This window comes from Sceloporus occidentalis, unplaced genomic scaffold (genome assembly GCF_023333645.1).
Source record: "Sceloporus occidentalis isolate IW3139 unplaced genomic scaffold, rSceOcc1.0.p SCAF_1, whole genome shotgun sequence".
NCBI lineage: Eukaryota > Metazoa > Chordata > Lepidosauria > Squamata > Phrynosomatidae > Sceloporus > Sceloporus occidentalis.
The window spans coordinates 35,645,863-35,662,431 of NW_028316981.1; the positions used below are offsets into that span (position 1 = coordinate 35,645,863).

General features: G+C 40.9%; 1 protein-coding gene across 2 annotated transcripts in view; it reads left to right on the plus strand.

Moving 5' to 3' along the window:
- TAFA1 (TAFA chemokine like family member 1) overlaps window positions 1-16,569 on the plus strand; it is a 451,916-nt gene that overhangs the window by 355,424 nt on the left and 79,923 nt on the right. The window lies entirely within an intron of this gene.

Sequence of the window (16,569 nt, forward strand, 5' to 3'; positions counted from 1 at the left end):
ATACTGTGGGAAAATTGTTAATTATTGCAGGAATCAGTTTAGGGTGCAACTTTGTACTAATTTCACATGCTAGTCAGTGTTAGTAGTACCCTATGCAGGCTGAGGTACTAACCACATAAGGTAATTATGTTTAAAAATTCAGACCTGTCAAAGGCTTATTTGATCCAGAAGGCTGGACTCTCATTTTGTAACTACCCAGTGAGGTCCATTTCATTTTTGAGTAGTAAAAATATATACTGAATATATGAAAGTGTGTGTATGTAGGGGGGAGCACATGCTTGTTTTAAAGCACCCACTTGCACACTACCATCAAATAGAGATTGGATGGGCATCTTTCAGGAGTGCTTTAGTTATGTATTTCGGCATGTCTTGGAGTTAGCCATTCTGGTCTTTCCCAACTGTAAGATTCTATGACTCTATGATTCTAGGATACTTTTCCATTAACCTCTCAATTTTCATCACTGAACTACAGAACCAGTTGCATGCTGGTACATGTAGTTACATGATAGAATGAAACAGCTGCATGGAGTTTTTCAGAGAAAAGTAACAAGGAAAGAAATGGTTAAAAGCATCCTTCTTACTTGCTGAAAATGGACCCTTCCCAAGTTGCTTTTCCTGTTTCTAAAAAGAGCTTTAAAAAAAAAAACGTGTTATCATGACATTTATTTATTTTAGCTAAGTCCTCAGTTTTGCTAAAGGTGCATCACTATCATTACTAGCTAGTTAATATGTAACAGAAGGTTCACTTTGTTAAATGGTGCTTTCCAGTGTATTTCAATACTGTACAGTGCTCTCCAGGCACTGTATAGAGTCAATTGGTGAAACTAGAGTAAGGGCCTCTCTTCAACCATTGCTCTTTGGCAAGAGACAAACATCTAACAATTCCCATAAGTGCTATGTGTAGAACCATTTGGACAACCAGGATCCACCTGCTTTCTAAATGATGGCAGTTGAAAAATAACCATCCAGATCTGGTGGGGGAAGAAGTTTTCAGAATCCTTACATTTTGTATGTTCAGGTGATTTCAAGTATAAGACCATAAGGGGTTAGTGGCTAACCACATCAGCCCTGCATATGGCATGTGGCACACTCAATTCTGAACTGATGCAAATGGAATCAGGGATCATAATGATACGTACTTGCAAACATCCGAGTAGAAAAATATAATTGAACAGTTGAATCAACTGCCCTCTGCATGTAAATCCAAAACACTTCAAGATGCTGCAACTCCAAAGTCATGAGCTCTCAAGCACATGCATTAATTATCACCAACCTGCCCTAGGAAGGTCCATTAAGTGGAGCTTTTTTCAAGCACAGATGGTCCCAAATAGTTTAATGTCTGCCTGGTGGCCAGAATAAGTGAATTCTTGATGGCCGTAGACTTCTGATCATATTCATGCAACCAAGGAAAGAAAATGAAAACTTGTTTATCATTTTGATAAACAGCTTCTCTCATTGCCGCAGGAAGCTCTGTGTTACTCAGTAGAGTCAAATGCTATTAAATTGCCATCAACGTCAAAAAAGGAACTTACACGGTTTTCTACCTGAGTCATACTTAATGACTTTCACAGCATGTCACCCAAATCAGGACTTGTGTGTGTGTGTGTGACTGTGAGAAGTTTGTTTACCATCAAGCTTTGGCTCTGCAGTGCAACTGGGCATGTTATATTTCTGAAGTACAAAATATGCTTTCATTATTACCTTTCAGTGTGAGAGGGAAACGTAAAATATAGATATGACTAGGTAATGGCTTTTGCCTTCTGCTAGACATGCGCGCCAAACCTTCTGCTGATTAGATATTTTATATCACAGCTGCACACAGAAAGTTCTCATTTGGGGGCAAATTTTTCACTCAGCAGTGTGGCTTTAAAACAGAGGCATAATTGTCATCATTTTCAGGTGTTCTGTCTTTGTTTCCAATTAAAACAAAATCATTGTCAGGAAATGGGTCTTACTTTGGTGACAGACTCGTGGCATCCAAACCTTTTTTTTTACTTTTGAAAGGTTGTGAAAACCCTTTAACATTTCTTTTTAATTGTTTAAACATTTGGCGCAAGCACACAAAGGGAAAAAGGATGGCTTCATAATGGAATAGTGACTCCAAGAGAGAGAAATTTGACTGGTCAGATTATGAAGACCTGATTTTGTTGGATAAAATTAGTTGGATAGGTTCATTTCAACTAGCACTGAGGAAGATGAAACAGAATATTTATGTCACCAGACATATATAAGAAAAGATGCCTGACACAGCAAAATATTGGAATGTTTCCCAGGGACAATATTGTCAGCTGTAAATGGTTCACTGGAAAGAGCCAAATAACTTGCTTGGTTCTACATTGTTTCACATTGTCATGTCCTTTTTTCTTCCTTTCTCAAAAAAAAAAAAAAAAAAAAACCCTGAACACTGAATACCTCAATGCACCCATGCAATTATACACATACATACATGTGGACACATGCACACACATCCCTCAGGAAATGTTGCTGAGGCCAAATATCAAGGAGGGGCCATCATGTGTGAGCTTTGAAAAAGTATCTGATGTGTCATGGAGGAGAAGCAGAACATTGGGTCCTTATTCTAACTACCAAAGCAATTTGTACATTCTCTTCCTATTTGTAGTTAGTTTCTATGAATAGGCAGGTGGAGAGAAATTTCATTGAATACAAAAGTCTCAACAAATATCACAGCATGAAAAACAATATGTATACCACACTTCAGCCATTCACACATTTACAGAATGTCTAGGGTACTTCCAGGGAAAATGTGAATATTTTAAAATGCAAGTGACTAAAATATGCAAAATCGAAAAGTTCACTATGGTCAATGGAAAAAAATTTGTAAATGAGAAAAGGTGTTCAAAAATTCCTAAAATTTAAGAATTTCAGAAAGTTTTACAACCTAATACAGAACAAAGATGAGAAACATGGGGAAACGCAATGACGCTGAGAGATTTCCACACCCCTATCACAGACTGGAAGGGGCAGAGGACAGCTAGTACTTGCATTCCAGAAGAGCAAACTTTTATTTTATTATGTTTTTAATTATGACCCCTCATTAGTGCTTTAACAGTGGGAAGGGAGCCCAAGGATGGAGTGGTTTTCATTAATTATCATTCATCCCTCCCCTTATCATATGTATGTGTGCCTTCAAGTCACCTGTCCATTTAAGGGGACCCCATGAATCTCATAGGATTTGCATAGACAAGAAATACTCAGAGGTGGGTTTACCAGTTCCTTAGCTGCTACGAAATCTGGGGGTTAAACCTCCAGGCTCAGGCATGCATTTCTCCATGGCTGCTCTTCACTCCCAATCCAGGGCTATAAGATCTTGTGAAGTAGAGATGCATAGCCACCCAGCCAAAAATGCCTAGAGCTCCAATTAGAGTGAATTAAATACACTTTGTTTGTCCAATGAAACAAATTACAAAACCATTAATCAATAATAAGAATACAGCTATTTGTGCCCTCCTAACAGATAAAGTCAAAGGGTGTTGGAAAGAAATGGGGGCAGACTGAGGATGGATGAGGGAAGAATACTAGATTTGCAGAGAGAAGGAGAAGCAAAATGACAGGCTGTATCTGTCAGAGAAGAGAGAAAGACAAAGGCTTAGTAGAAAGTTCAAAACTGAAGGAAAAGTGGGGGGGGGGTTTGTGAGGAAAGAGTAGAGGTGTGGAATAAAAAGAGAGTAAGTGTGACCTTCAGGAACAGGATAACGGGACATATAGCACAGCAAGTCCCGAGACTCACATACAGAGTCACTCACAAATAGGGAACACATTCTTAAACTGGAGAGAAAAGCCAGGGGAGAGTAAAAGCAACAGGCTTGGGACTTTATCACAAGAGGCTAGAAAAGTGCAATTGTAACAGGATAAAAACATCTTTGGGTAGTAATTATCACACAATGAAGATTTTCACACCGTCTCTTACTGTGGGTAAAGTGCCAGTAAAACATCCCTGAGTTGTGAGGTTGTGAAAGCCGATTGCGCTTCTGAAACATCAGTGAAGCATCCCTTCGCCTCTACCATCCTTGAATCATTCACGGAGAAACCATTTCTTATTAATGCAAAGTTCCCATTAATAGGAAATGGATGCTTCACAAATGATTCAAGGACAGTAGAGATGAGGGAACGGTTAACTGATGTTTCAGAAGTGCAACCAGCTCTCACACCCTCATGATTCAGGGACGTTTTACTGGCACTTTACCAGCGCTTAACCCACAGTAACTGCTGGTATGAAAATCTTCAGTGTCCTACTGCTGCCTAGTATTACATTTGTTACTGTTGTGTACCTTTTCATTGATGGGCAAAGCTTCAGTTTCATGGCTATTACATTATTGCTTTTGTGTGATCAGTCCCTTCTGCTACAGTTCCACTTTTCAGGCAGTCATGTTATGTGAATGGGCATGATTTTGCTCCACTCCCCTTCCTGCTCCCCATATTGCAGCCAGCAAAAACTTCCAGAAGCCAGCTGCTGTGTGCATAATCACATAGCAGCCAGCTTTGGGAGGTGTCTAGCAGCCACAATTGCTTGTGCAGGGCTGCTGTGTGAATGTACACATAGCAGCCCTATGCTCTGGTAGTGGGAGGAGGAGTGATCGCAGCTGCCAACTGTCTCCTGAAGCTGGCTTCTGTGTGCACATTCTCACAGCAGCTGGCTTCAGGAGGCAGTTGGCCAGAAAACAACATTTGGCAGTGCAGAAAACTGATCACACATCCATGAAATACCAGAACATTATCGTGGGAAACATATAGTAAGAAATGATGCCAAAGTATTCTTAATGCTTCCACTCTTAAACTAGCTGCATTTAAATTAGCGCAATTGTGGTGGGATAGCAGGCTGGTGTGATAGTCTTCAGTCTAATAGAGTGGTGTTGTGGAGTGATCTTCTCACTTCTCCAGCTTTCTTTTTCAGACCATGTAGTATATTTCCTTTTATCACTCTTATAATTTGATGCCCATATCTTGATCTGTTTTAGCCAGAGTATTTTGGGTCAACTAATGATGGAATAAGGGCCATGGACTTCAGGTGTTCTGTGAGAGTATTGTTACACACATACCTTAAAAATTCTGTCCCACATTTAATTCTTATACATTGTTCACAGGTTGGGACTTGATGACCCTTAAGGTCTCTTCCAACTCTATGATTCTACTATACATATTAGGGAATCTGTACTAGTAAGTCTCAGCATCAGAACAGAGAGTGGATTAGATGAGATCATTGCTAACTTCATGATTCCTTCTTTATATTCATGATTATCCATATATATATATATATATATATATATACACACACTAGTATCTTCCCAATAATCTTGATTTATGACCTTGAAAGTCTTGTGCAGAAATCATTTTTATCATGAATTGTACATATACTTCTTCTGAGAAATTACCTCAGAATAACTGTAGTCTGAGCCCACATTATGCTAAATGTAAGCGAGGGTTGCCTCTTGACATATTATTATTTAGCTCTTATACATGTTCTCAATCCAGTGAGCAGCAGTTACAGCAACCAGGTGGTACTACGTGTTTATACAGTGAGAACAAAAGCTTCAGTTTTAGGAAAAATACTTTAGTTTTCAAGATGTTTCAGATGGAAAGTTAATGAACCTCAACATCTCTTCCATGCTCCACCCCTGTCAGTGGAGATGCTCCAACTTACATAGAAGCACAGCCAGGAGCTGAATTGGTTCAGCAGACCATAAAATGCTCAGAGGCACCTTGCCTGTCTTTTGTGACAATGATTTAAACTTCCAGTGTAGTTAACAGCCCATGAGGTCAATAATGCATATTTTTATACATATCCCTAAATATGTATTTATGGCAGAAACAATAATGGCTCTTTGGACATTGCTACAGACCTGAGTCAATAATTCATTTTTTTCAAGTCTATAAACTTGAATGTACATTTATAAAATCTTTACTTGCCCCTTCATCTGTGTCAGTGTTGCTGTTCTTTTATAACAGCTGTCATATTCCTTGGTTGTTTAAAACATCTCACACGAATGTGGGTATTTTAAAACTTTTTATGGTTGTTGTGTGCCTTCAAGTCATTTCTGACAGCAACCCTGGGGTTTTCGTGGGGTTTTCTTGGCAAGATTTGTTCAGAGGAGGTTTCCTATTGCCTTCCCCTAAGGCTGAGAGCACGTGACTCATGCAAGGCCATAGTTGTAGTCCAACATTCAAACCATTATGCCATGCTGGCTCTCAGATTTACTAGATTTTAGATACTAGATTTTAGAACTAGGAGCACTAATAATGAAATTAGAGAATATTTAAGCATATATAAGCAACATACTTGGTTAGAAACACATGCATTAGCACAGACATTCAACATGATTAACCTGGAAGATTGCAAAACGTTTTCCGTTGTTCACACCTTTCTGTCTTTTGTGTGTCACCTACAAAGTGATCACAGTTTATTCATTAGATCTGCTATGGCAAAGATAGTTTAACTGCAAACCAAGCGTGCACAGTTATGCATGTGCCTTGGAGAAATAGTGATTTGGTTGGCTGGTTAGTTTTAATTGCAACAAGGGTATCATTTCAGTTCAATTCAATTCAGTTAAGTTTGATTTAGGTGCACAAAGACATAGTGAAGAACAAAACAAGAAGGCCATATCAATAACAAAATACCCTAGCTAAATAAATAAATAATTCCTGTGACCATTTTTCACTGACTGGTGGGCACTCCAAGGCTTTAGACCAGGAATCCTAGCAGTGAGGAACCTGCTTCTTCCTTGCTGTGTTATCACAGTAACTGGCCTTCAAGCTAGCTGGCAGAATCTTCCAGGTGAACCCATTCTGTAGCATCAGTGTGGAGAGATCTTGTAGCACCTTTGAGACTAACTGAAAGAAAGAAATTGGCAGCATGAGATTTCGTAGACTTCAGTCTACTTCCTCAAATACAGAAGTATCTATCTGAGGAAGTAGACTGAAGTCTACGAAAGCTCATGATGCCAATTTCTTTCCTTCAGTTAGTCTCAAAGGTGCTACAAGATCTCTCCACATACCCATTCTAGACAGAGAGTCAGGTGAGTAGAAGAATCAATTTAGTATCTGCCTCTCCCTGCATAAACTACAGGGCCTGCTATTGGTTTTCACTAGGGGAAGCCACTTAGCTCTTTGGTTGCTTCCTCCCACGATGACCAGACATCCTCCTTTCCCAGGACATGTCCTACATTTCACCCTTCTGTCCAGGAAAAATTCCAAAAGGTCCTCCATTCTGAGCATGACTAAAAAGACCATTGAGTAACACCATCTTTGCTGTTCCAATTCAAGAAATGTATTTACTTGGCAGCCTGTCCTTGCTGCAAATAGGGAGATAGGATGGATCCTTCTAAAGTTCTTTTGTTCCAAAGAACAGCAGCAGCAGAAAAGACTTTCCCCCTAGGACAGCAAACATATCAGGCAAAGGGTCACTTAAGAACAGAATCCAAATGTTGAAAGGGTTTTCCCCATTAATTTCAGCTCAACTGGCAAATGAAAGGAACCATTTAAATGTTGATTTAGGACCGGTACAAACAGGCACTTTGTAGCACCCTGGGGCCAAAATTAGGGCTCAGGAGTGCGGAGTATCTGCACGCTCCCGAGCCCTAGTGTGCGGCGGTGGTGCCATCATGGCACAGCCCCATCTACATGGGGGGCCACCATGATGATGCAAGCATGGCACATCGTCCACACACTAGGGCACTGTGGTTGCATCATTGATGTGTGACAGTGCGCCATTGGCACACTGATGGTGGTGGACGCATGGGCCAAAAAGAACCCGTTTTAGTGTGTTCTTTTTGGTGTGGAGGGAACCCACACAGTTTGGTCACTGCAGGCTCCCTCAGGAGCAAAAATGGGCAGCTCCAGCCCGCCCCTTTGGGGCAGTCTGTCAAGCCCCTTAGTCAAGAATTTGTTGGTAGTAAAGTAAAATTTTAAGCACTTGTCTTGCTCAGAGTTCTGTAAGTATATTGCAAGCCAACAAGGCATTTTAACAAAGAAAAATTAATCAGAAAAATTGGTTCAGTACATAATAAAATACAGGATATAGGTGCAGATGAAATTAATTTATATTTGTGTTTTTAGGTTTTGTTTGGTAATGTCCTACATTTTTTGGTATCCTACATTTTGTGGTGACTTGTCCTCTTTTGTGGTTAAGACATCGGGACACCCTGCTTCCTTCTCCTTAGGACTGGAGTCTGGCTTTGGTGCAGCTTCTGGACTTTTAGGACGCATGCATCATTTAAACAGCATACCTCCAAAGTGACCTGAAGCAGCTTTATTTTGGCTTGTCTGTACAGGACCTTAGCCTACTATTTTTCTTTGTATGCTTAAACAGTCTTTCTAACTGCACAAGTGATGTTTTACAAGGCTGCAATTAAAATACCATGGTGGGGGGCAAAAATTCTTATTTGGGGAGGGAAATTGTTTTATTTTTCCACCCCACCACTGCTGATTGTAGTTACACTTCTGAGTTAACCATGCACCTTTTCCCAGGCCTACTGCCACCCCCTCAGCAGCCCTGGCTTTTTTCTTATCTGAATAGATAATGCTGCAGCACAGAGTTTGGAAACATTACTTTTTTGACCTGTAACTCCTGGAATCCTCAAGCCAGCATGAAAGCAACTTTTCTGATCTTTATTGTGCAGTTGTTTTGGGATTCCATTTAGCCTATGGCTGTGGGTGGCTAATGGGTGGACAAGCATTCATTTAGCCTATATTCTGCGAGTACTTTATGTCTTCATCTGGTTACTTCCACATAGAATATTGCAAAGCTGTTAGATGCTTTCATGCTGTGGAGGCAATAGAAACACCTGGTGTACATTTCATTTGATGTCAAGTAGCTGAAGCCAAGGTGCTCCTCTTTTTCTTTTAATGACTGCCCATTTGCATTTCTGGGCCATCTATCTGTGATGTGCACACATCTCCTTTCTTTTCTCACTTTCTTTCTTTATTTCTTTTTCTTCCTTCCTTCCTTTTTTATCAGGGTGGGAGCTGTCTGTGACATAAGAAATACTGACATTTCCTCCCCCTCACTGTTTGGTCTGATTTCTTGCTCATCACCTTAGGATCCCTTGTGATCTGGGAGATAATGCAGAAATATTTTAAATAAATACAATGTACATACCTTTCATTCAGGAGCATTTGAAATTATCTGCTCCAATTTAGACAAGAGTGTTTTCCACCTTATTTTAACTCATACAGCTATGAACATCATAAAGTATGAGGGTAGAGGTGAGTATCTGAGGACACTAGCAGAACTCCCATGGGCCACTGCAAGTCCCTGGTGCTGATGTGTTGTATTTGTATAAATATGTGCCATATGAATACTCATATATACAAAAATTTGTAAGATTTTCTCAGCCCCACAACTATCACTGACTGATTTGGTGAGAGAATGGGAGAGGACCTACTCAGTGGTTGCTTCCACTCTCTGGAATTTCCTTCCATGTGAAGCTAGGGTGGCCTTTGTGAATGTTATCTATATAAAGATTGGGTCCAGACAAGTGTCTGTGGTAGCAGCTGTGAGTTAGGGAGAGTTGGTGTCCCATGAAGATTGAAATTGTATAATATCCTGCATAGAAACCTTGAGGCATCTAGTAGGTCCCCACTGTGGTGGCCACAACAGTGAGACATGAGGAAGTCCTTACATACCCAAGACAGAGATGCGGATGATGGACAGGCCACACTCTTGGTGGTAGCAGTGAGATTTGTGGACGTCATCACAAATGTTGGCATCAAAGATTGAGATAGAACCCACATCTGGTGGGAAAATTGGTGCAATAAGGGACAGAAGCCTCACATTTGGAATGGATGAGGATTAGAGTTGAGAGAGTTAGGTTTAGGAATAAATGATCAGAGTTTAGTAATTCAAAATGATTTTTTAAAAAAAGATATTTAGCCTTGTACGTCAGAGCACTGTTGCCACAAGAAACTACAAATCCCAGGATTTTATAGCAGGGAGCCAAGGCAGTTAAAGCAGTGTCAAACTGCATTATTTCTGTAATGCAGATGTGGCCTGTGTTAGCTAAGAGAAGAGTGTGAGTAAGAGTGAAATATTTGTTTCAACAAATATTTGTTTTAAATTTATTACATTATTAATCTGTTTTGTCATGTTAAACTTCTATTGATAAAGTATTGTTTTTGTATCATGCACTTTTGGGCTCCAGGAACACTAGATATGTAAAGATTGGGTTCAGACACAGTGTCTGTGGTGGCAGCAGAGAAGAGAAAGAGTTGGACTCCAGTGGAGATAGAAGTTTCTGCACAGGAACGTTGAGGGCATCTATGAGGTCCCCACAATTGTTTCCCTTGTTTAGGCTACCTCAACCCTATGATATGTCTGAGTTAAGAATATAAAAAAACCTGCAAGATTATTCTACACCAGGTGACAGGGAGCTTATCAGTGCTATATTTCCTTCCCATTCTCATTGAGGTTTTTGTAACCAACACAAACTGCCTCTGTGCAAAACTAGCACCCTTCCCCTTTGAAAATCAACACACACCCATATGCAGTGAGAGATCCTTCCTTCTGAACCTTGAAAATCCATGCAAACAAACAGCTGCCATTGTTGTTTGGGGCAGTTAGATGATTTTGTTTCATTTCCACAATTTTGCTTAATTAGCAAGAAATTTTGTTTTCAGTTCTAAAGAGTGTACAAAATATCTTGCACAGCAAGAAGAATTTTGCAGCTCCTTGTCCTCCAATGTGAGGAAAGGGGAAGGAAAGATATACTTCTCTTCACCAGAGCTCTCTAGTTGCAGTTGCTAAATACCTCCTGAAACTACAGATTCCAGTTTTCCATAGGAAGGAGCCATGACAATTAAGGTGATTTCAAATTGCTAGAATTGTGCAGTATACAAAAAAATCTCTAAGATTCCACTTAATTATTCCTTAACTACAAAAATTATCTTTATGTGATTATTTACTTACGTATCTTGGGTCACACTCTTGACATTAATTACATACATATAAGTCTACACTTATATGTACTGCAGAGGTACTTATTTTTAAACATGTCAGCCATTTTTGTGGCCCTCAGGATTCCACAGGGATCAAAAATTGCAATTTTCTGCTCCTGTTGTTAGAAAAGGCCTAGGGTGGCTGAAAAAATGACAAAAATGCTTCTCATGCCTGTAGAGCCAAAAATTGGGAGGAAAATGTTATTATTATTATTACTATTCAGGTGGTGCAGTTGGAGGGAATGGCCCTCCCAGTTGCTCACACAGTGCCATCACTAGGGTTGGCATCTCCTGGTGTGGTAATTTTTGATGACAACCTCTCATTCACCTCAACCCATTCCACACCATATAGAAGCTTTGGGGACTGTGCAGACAGCCCTGAAGGGACAGACTCCAGCTGCCCATTTTACAGCAACCGTATGCCATGGCCCTGACCTGGCCTTTCCAGAGTGTGCCTTTTTGCTTCCTGGAAAGGGCATGATAGCTGCAGTGCCACAGCTTTACAGCGGTCCTTCAGCACTGCGTTGTGTGGACACAGCGCCAGAGGACTGCCATGATGTCGCGCTGCATGCGGTGCAGAATGCGGCATCACACTGACCTTGGGGCAGAGCAGGAGCATGCGTCATATTGATGCTAGACTCCGACTCCACCCCCAAGCTGACCTTTAAGGCCAGTCTGCACAGGGTCTTCAAAACCTTTTTTTGTACTAATGTTACTCTTAAATTGTAGATCCTTTATACTGAATGAATGTAATGGCAATAGTTGTGACATAAAACAACTAGCAAAATTAAATTACAATATCACATGCATAGTCTAAATGTATTTATATTTACATAGTTTCATGTGGTTAAAGCAAATATTTGGGAAGATGTGATGTTTTAAAAGAAAAAAAATTAAAAAAGAATTAAAACCCCTCAATCTTCTCCTTTCTCTACCCACTGAGCCTTGCCCCACTCCTGCCTTCTCTTCTACTGAGCTCCAGTGTTTTAAAGGGATGCAGGCAAACACTGCAACCCATTTTTGCTAAAAGGGGAGCACCTTAGGGTGTCACGTAGTGTGACCCACACATCCCTAGTGATGCCCCTGTACTCAACCCTGATATAAAGGACAGCCAAAGCCTAAGTAGGGTCATGACTGTTGGGATGGGAAAGTGGAAGTTTAATATTTTTCCCCTGCCACTAAAATTCCATACATTTCCTCTCTGGTGCCACTTTTCCAAGTTCATGGTAACCTCAGACTTCCTCCAATGAGATGCAAAAAAAAAAAAAAAAAGGTCTGGAAATATGTTGTTGTTTTTTCTTGTTGGAAGCATGGGGGGGGGGGGGAGGCAAAGCTACTGAATGTCCCTTGCCCATCAATAAGAACCAAAACCATGCATTCATGTGAGATAACATCATGACTAGTTTGGTCCTTAAGAGAAACAGAGATGGGGAAAAATACACAAGAAAGGTACTTAAGGCCTCTGATTTCAGATAAAGTTGGGGGAGATTACTATAACTGAGCCCTTGAAGATTCAGAAGCAAATAATACAAATAATACAAAAGAAAATTAACTCCTTTTAATCTCACTGATTTTGAGTTCAGATTATGGTGCCTTGAGTTCATTTTTTTCAGCAAAATTCTAAGACTGCCTCCCCAAAGGAAATGAATCCTTTCATGTGCACTTTCTGTTATAGAGATCTGGATGGTGTTGTAAGAGTATAATGACGCTCATCCTTTGTCTAGCTCTCTGAATGTTTTGCCTTGAAAAAGAGCTGTGTCAGGGCCACATAAAAATGTTTCTGCACCACACAGGAAACTGCTGTTCTTGATTAGAGGAATTAAATATTAACAGTGGGGTCCATCTTGCTTTCAGCTTGCAAACTCATCAGTACTGAGCCCCATGAGTGCATGACCTAAGGTCTTTTACCTTAACACGCTAAGCAGCTTTGATTGACTCATCCCTGAAAGCTGAAGGTTTGAATATTTAAAATCACATCAAGCTTTCCCCAAACATTAAGGGGGTCACCCTTAGCTGGAAGTCTTGGTACCTGACATTTAAAATGGCTGTATTGGCTTCAGGTTCTTTCTTCTTTTTTCAAACCTACTTTTTGTCGAAAGAATATTGCATCAGAATAATAAAGAAGGAGGGACAAGTTCTGTTGTGATGACAAAGGATGTTCTGATAATAGTTAATAACTGTGGTCCCTCCAAACTGATATTGATTACCTGTTTAGCTGAAGAGTATGACTTGCCACTTGTCTGCCACTGCCTTAAACAAGTTTTCCTGTCATCCTAGATTCAGAATGAGGAAATGTTGGCTCTCTAGAAATGTTAATTATAAATCCCACAATTTCTTATCATTAGCCATGCTATATGGGGCTAATGGGAGCTGTAGGCCAGCAGTACTGAGAGAGCTGCAGGTTCTTGGCTTCTGCTCTAAGTCTGGGCTAACTATCAATCAATGAATTGGCACACCGTTTTAATAATTAAGCTTAGATGGCAACTTTGTCTTGTGCTATGCATCCTTTCTGCTGTTTTTCAACAGCTAGCTAGTGGAGCTCCTCTCCCGGCCATGTGCACTTTATTTTCACTCATAATCTAGGCAATACAATTAAAGTAAACTGCCATAAACCAAATCTGACCACCTTTTCACCTAGTTTAGTAATGCCATGAGAGACCATGGCTCTCCAGAAATGCCACTCTATTTGATCCACCACAGCCAGTGGTGAGGGATCATGGGATTTGCAGTCCAAAACATATGTAGAAAGTAGTAAGTGGTAGCTCCCATGTTAGTGCAGTGGTGAGTCAACTCTGAACTGAAAGGACCTGTCCAAGATGATTCTCTTAGGCTGCTGCCACACTGCTGAATTCCTGTGGAATCCCAAGATTCATAGTGACACCAGAGCTCTCTGACAGAGAAAGCTAAATAGCTCACCAAATTACAATTCCCAGAATTCCATAGCATTAAAACATGGAAGTTAAAGCGGTGTTACACTGCATTAATTCAAGAGTCGAGACTTACTCTTATTTTAGGTCCTGGGCATCTCCTTTAAAGTTCAGACACTAGCCTGGTGTAAATTCACCACTCCACTTTCATGGTTGCCAGCAATCACCACTGACTGGAAGATGCCTCCCAGTCTACATCGATTAGCAGCAGCTCTCCAGGATTTCAGACTGGATCTCTCCTAAACCTCATTGGAGATGGTGAGGACTAAACCTGAAGCATATTGCATTTAAAACAAAAAACAGGAGCTATGTCCCTTTGCTACCTACTCATAATTGTCATCTTTCAATACTTGGTATTTTCAAGTTTTAGTTTTTGTGCAGGTGAATTAATTTAGCTTTTCAAAAGAACTAACCCAGGACAGCAGCATTTGCTGAGATTTCCCCTCACATATAAACATTGAAGAAAAGGTTAGTAAAGTGGAGCCCTGAAGAGGCATATGCCCTTTCACAAGGATGTTTTTATTGGCCTCAGTAGCTCCAAAATCTGAAGACTGGCCTTTTTCTGGCCCCCAATAGGGAATTACTGCCTCTAGAAATCCCCAAATACAGCAATTTACCTTTTAAATAGGTAGCAAGGCCTCCCTATACTGTTCAGCACCTTTAAAAAATCAGTTTGTGAGAACCAGAAGTAGATGTACTATCACTTTGGGTTTTTTTTCCTTTTCTTTTTCAATAAGACATAAAAGTGGCCCCTTGATCTGAAGCATCCTGCATTGAAGTCTGGATGGACCAAGCTCTTTAGATGCAATCAAAGAGGAAACCAAAGGGAGATCCTCTAGGACAGAGATGGGCAACATGCAGCCCCCAGATTGCAAACAGCCCTTAGGGTCCAAAAATGTGGCCCCTAGGTCCCTTCAAAACCTCCAGATTGCCTAAAAAATAAAAATGGTTGTCGCAGGGCCACAAGGCACACCCCTAACTCCAGGCTTCTTAGCAGGGTCCATTAAAGATAATGCTGAGTACCTTTAATAGAACTAATAACACCAGCAGAGGCACTGTTACTTCACAGAGTTCTAGTCTTGGGTTACTTCACCCAAATCCTTAGTGGCAGTAAGGTCTTACAGGTCTTCTTCAGGGTCTAGGCCCTCCCCCTGGGCAAGCCAGTAACACCCCTGAAGGTCCCAACGGAACACTTTCCTTGAAAAATAACCCAACCTCACACCTCTCTCAGAAGAGCTTGGGGTTGGAGAGCAGGCATGGGCAAACCCCGACAGGAAACCCTCCTTTATCGAGCATCTCACAGCTTCTGAATCTCCCCACTCTAGATGACAAAGTCCTCCCCTCTTGGCTAAGCCCTCCAGCCTGCCAGAACGCTGACCTTTTCCCCTCCACGCAACCGCCTCACCACCTTCTCTTCCACTCACACCCTCCTCCTCAAGCTCCTCTCCCTTTTCCTTTTTATCTACCAGCTCCTCCCTCGTAGGGCCTGCCTCCTGGGGGCTTCCCTTCTCTCCTTTCACCCCAGAGATGTAGTTTCCCGTCAGAGTTTTCCCTTTGCAGCACCACCGCCTCTCCCTTTCTGGGACAATCCTCTTCTGTCTCTCTCACGTCCTTCTCCTTGTTACAATGGTCTATGTGATTTTTCACCTACACCCCATACATAGTGATTTTGCTCTCCCAATCTCTCCACATTTCATTCTAATGATGCCAGGATGCACACTCTAGGATGTGTAGAATAGATAGTGAAAGGTCTTCTGTGTTGACTTTGAAATTGATAGGAAACTGGTCCCATATTGGCAAGTCAGAGTTTGATACCATTCTATGCACTTCTCCTAGAATTCTAAATCTGGACTCAAAATTGTCATATGGCTCCATCGTATCTCTCATATAAGTGCAAAGACAGTGCACCTAGTGTATGCCAATCTGCCCATTGTGTTGGATGAAATATGCACTAGAACCTCAATGTCCTTTTTGCAGTGCAAGAGACAAATTCATTTTGATTGCAAAAATAGGTGGCCTTTTACACATAAGTTATATTCTCTTATGTAGTGTCTTTTAATGCAAGGAGTGCAAATCAATTGTGTGGGCAAATACTTACAAGAGAGCATATTTGAACTTCTAATCACCCAGCCATTATGCACTTAATATATTCTGAACTTAGGTCTCACTAAATTTATGGGCAGTGCGCTAACCTGGTGACTTGCCTAATCATCCTATTCCTCATGTACTAATACGTGGGATTAAAAACTTCTTACGTGTGCAAAATAAAGCTATTATATGAGCACATTGTGCTTTTGGCCTTTGGCATCACAAGTGGTGATCAGGAGACCATAACTAATATCAAGGGAAGAGAACGCCAGGTTTCCTGGCAAGCTAGATAGTGAGCTCCTAGTTCTGCAGTAGTGGCATTTGTCATTCCAACAGGCACCCATGTGAAACTCGACCTGCTGCAGAGGAGTGAAGTGGAAGTGCTATTATTTATTACCTTCTCATTGTCTTTGTATCCCCTCTTGGGTCTAGAGTGACAAATGCACCCTGAGAACCAGTGTGGTATAGTGGTTAGACTAAGTGTTGGACTGGGTTAGGGAGATTTATGTTCTGGCAGAAAGAGGGAATATAAATGAATCATCTTCATCCTCATCTATTTTCTAGTCCTCACTGAGTGACAAGCATGGGGTGACCTCCAGCCAGTCAT